The sequence below is a fragment of the Delphinus delphis genome, chromosome 5 (assembly GCF_949987515.2).
Source record: "Delphinus delphis chromosome 5, mDelDel1.2, whole genome shotgun sequence".
In the NCBI taxonomy this organism is placed as follows: Eukaryota; Metazoa; Chordata; class Mammalia; order Artiodactyla; family Delphinidae; genus Delphinus; species Delphinus delphis.
In genome coordinates this window covers 97,718,040-97,722,243 of record NC_082687.1, presented here as the reverse complement: position 1 = coordinate 97,722,243, position 4,204 = coordinate 97,718,040, and positions in this window count along the sequence as shown.

Here is a 4,204-nt window from a genome sequence, read left to right as displayed (position 1 = left end):
AAAGTGCTCTTAGGAGAAGTCCTGTCTCCTGTTACCCAAAAATAATTTGTTTTAGGTACCTCATGATCCCCCTTTTCATACCTTCTGGGTTCTGCTGTTCATGCTATTGACTGGATGACTCCTAGGCAAACTGCCAAAGTAAATAACCACCAAGTCTACTCATGAATATTATAACCCAAGAAGACCTATTTTGAAGCTTGGTGACCAGTATTGGATTTCCATAGAAACCATCAAGAAACTCATGAGTATGATTTTGCTAGGCTTTGAACTTTCCAAAGGTTCAGTGATTCCTAGCCTTGGCTGAAAATCCTGGAGACTGCATTCTACATGCCTAGATCCTCCTGTGGTGTCAAGTGCATGTAGGTCCTCTCCCTGTCTGAGCTGATGGGTCCAGACAATGCTCTGTTGTACTGAGGGACTCTGAATTCACAACAATAAGAGAGACCCCCCACTGCTGGTACTCTTCCACACCTGCTACCACCTTTTTGTTAACAAAAGTCATCAAATCAGTTAAAGTTATAAATGGTTTTACATTTGCACCAAGGAATGATTTCCTTTGGTGTTATTCACTTCTGCTGTATGTGTTCTTTTATTCTTTCCAGCATTTAATACAGTGACAGAGAAAATCAATTAGAAAATATATTCACCATCTATTTCTACATTCTCCTCTAAAATAACTTTTTTTCCTATTCATAATTTGTGATTGATGTTTACTATTAGTTTCTATCTTGATAGTGGGTGTGATGGTTAGTTTTATGGGTCAACTTGGCGGAGTCATGTTGCTCAGATCTGTGGTCAAACAATATGGATTTTCTGTGAGGATGTTTTTGAGTGAGATTAACATATAAATCCGTGCACTTTGAGCAAAGCAGATTGCTCTCCATAATTTGGGTGGGCCTCATCTAATTAGTCGAAGGAGCAGAACAAAAAGACTTACCTCCCCAGAACAAGAGGGAATTCTGCCAGCAGATACCTTCAGACTTAAACTGCAACAGTAGCTCTTTCTGAGTCTCTACAGTGTTGGTCCACCCTACATATTTTGGAATTGTCAGCCACTATAATCATGTGAGTCAAGTCTTAAGATAAATCTCTTATATATATATATATATATATATATATATATATATATATATATATATATATATACACACACAGACTATTGTTGTTTCTGTTTCCCTAGAGAATCCTGACTAATACAGGGAGTTGGTCCAATCAAAGGCAGAATGTTATGTAGATTCATAGAATCAGCATGCTGATTTGTATGACCAAGATTTATCAATATTATCATAACTATTGTTGTTGTTAAATACAAATTTTTATATAAGAAAAATTTTACCAAGTTATAAAAATAAAATTACACGATTTTGGGGGTATATCAACCAAGGGAAGTATAAAATTCAGCAAACATAGGTAGGTTTAATATAATATGTGCAATGGGCTTTAATGTAATGAAAATCTAGAACACAATTAGAAAATAATAAAGTCAATTGTGCTTGGTGTAAATCAGAAAACATTCAATTATCAGCTCTGCAAGGACTCTGGCCTGGGTAGAAAAAGGGATGCAGGTATAACTAAGAAAAGTCCTTCACCTTAAGGAACTGTTTGTAAACCAACTGAACCTTTGAGCAAGAGAAGACCTCTAATTTCATTGGTTCAGTAAACTGTTCCCTGCAATACTTAGGACTAAACTCCTGTGGTAGTTTTAAACATGTCATTTATATGCCTCCTATAAAAGGGAGGACTGTGTGTTCTTCCCTTTTAATCTGGGCCAATTTCAGTGACTGACTTGTAGCCAATAGAATGCAGCAGAAATGACATTGTGTAATGTCTAAGGTTAGATTATAAAATGTAATACAGCTCTGTCTGTATTACACAGACATTGGTTTTGACTCCCAAAGCCACAAGGTACTCTGAGGTCATCATGCTGTGAGACAGCCCAGGCCATATGGAGAGGCTATGTCATATTTCTGTCTTTAGCCCCACCTGGGGTCTCAGCCAACACAAGACACATGAATAAAGACACCTTCAGATGATTCCAACCCCAGCCACTGAGTCACCTCCAGAGGCTATATCTTCCATCTGGGGCCTAAGTTATTACTGAAAAGAGGTCAGTCACTCCTTCTATGTCTTGTCCATATTCCTGACCCATGGAATCAGAGAACATATTAAAATGATCCTATAAGCAGCTAAGTTTTGGAGTAATTTGTTACACAGAAGGAAGTAACAGTAACACCACCCTTCTCATCATGTGGTCTACAAGACCTCTTTGCAGAAGTTGGATGGAAAAGTGGAAGACTGATGTGGGCCAAAGCAATCAAATGTCATTGGTTGATCTCCAGATTTGACACTAAATTTCTGTGTTACTTTGAGCATTTCAAAGGCATTTTCAAATAAATGTCTCAGTTTGAACAGTTTTAAAATATTCCTTTTTTAAGATTTTGGTTTATGTTTCTCATAATTCCAAACCTACTTTCTGCCAGGCACTGCAGTAGGCTCTCACACATATGGGCTTTATCCTTACAAAAAGCTCATGAGCTTGGTGTGATTATTCAGATTAAAAGATAGGGAAATGACCATCAGCAGTCAATGGCTATTATTATTTGAGAGTTTGTGATTTGTCAAATACTTTCTAAGCACTTTATGTGTAATATCTCATTTCATCTTCATAATAACTGAGATAGCTGCTATTATGATTTCCATTTTATAGCTGAGGATAACAAAGCACAGAAAATCTATGTAACTTAGACAAGTTTACCCAACGAAACGGTTGGTAGTCTCTGCCTTAGCTCAGGATTCCATAACAAAATACCACAGACTGAATGGCTTAAACAACAAAAATTTATTTCTCACAGTTCCAGAGGCTGGAAAGCCCAAGATCAAGGTGCCAGACAATTGGTTCCTGGTGAGAGCCCTCTTCTTGGCTTGCAGACCGCTGTTTTCTCACTGTATCCTCATAGGGCAGAAAGAGAGAAATAGCTCTGGTCTCTCTTCCTCTTCTTATAAGGACATTAATATCTTTATGGCGCCCTACCCTCACCACCTCAGCCAGTTACCTCCCAAAGGCCCCAACTCCAAATACAGGTCACACAGGGGGTTAGGGTTTCAAAATATGCATTTGCGGGAGGACACAAACACTCAGAGCATAGCAGTCTGTCTTCAGAGTTCACACTCTTAACAACTGTGCTCATTCATTAAAAATACACCACAGCACACATGGAAAATGTTTTTTAAAAAAGTGTAAAAAGTCACAGAATTATATATCCTCCCTGATTAAAGAATGGTTAAAAGCATGCATAGGAAAAAGTAGAAAGAATACATCAAAAAGAAATAGGAGTGGGAATAGTAGTGTATTGATGCTTTTTTTTTTTTTGGTCTATACTCAAGATTTTCTGTAATATTATATTACATCCATAATATAAAAATAAAGTTCAGTATAATAATTTTATATGCTCCTTCAGAGAAATTTCCATGCAGAAGACGAACATTTATTAATGAGTAAGTAAGTGGAGAACATGTCATATTTCAATGGAAGCTTTTATGTTTTGATCTCATGCTTTGAGACGTGCTGTCTCCTTGAAAGGGAAGGAGGGCCCATAACACTCACACCTGGTAAACCAGATGACTGCTGCATCCAGTGGGTTTTTGAGATCACATTCTGGACAATGGTGGGAACAATAGACAGACCCTAGGTTCCTGATGGATCAATAGGTCAATGCTTCTGATTCTTTCCACTTCCAGGAGCTAGGATAAGAGAGAGAAGAGGAAATTGTGTAACCATTAAAGGGCTTACTCAGATTATTGCGGCAGAATTTGGCACTCAGTCATTTGCAAAGTTGGAGAATTCACAGAGAAAGGAGGCACGACAGCACTGAGAGAGAGGTGAGGTAGGAGCAAGTGAAAGCACCCAAAAGAGTCCCCCAGAGGACCCTGCAATACCACCATCTCCAAGTCTGAGATTGTGCATCTTGAGATGTGGGAGCTGGTGTGAAGACTGGGTTTGGTCATTCCAGGTTGTCAAGAAGGGAAAGAGAACCCAGGTCTGTGTGACTCTGACTTTCTTCTCTGGCCTTTGCTGTGCAGAAATGCGCTCCAGAATAGGAGTTACAGCCTCTGGATTCCAGGCCTAATCCTAACACAAATTAGAGATAAGAAGGGTTGGGCAAAAGACTTTACCTTCTGATGCCAAAAGGACATCAGGTCTTCA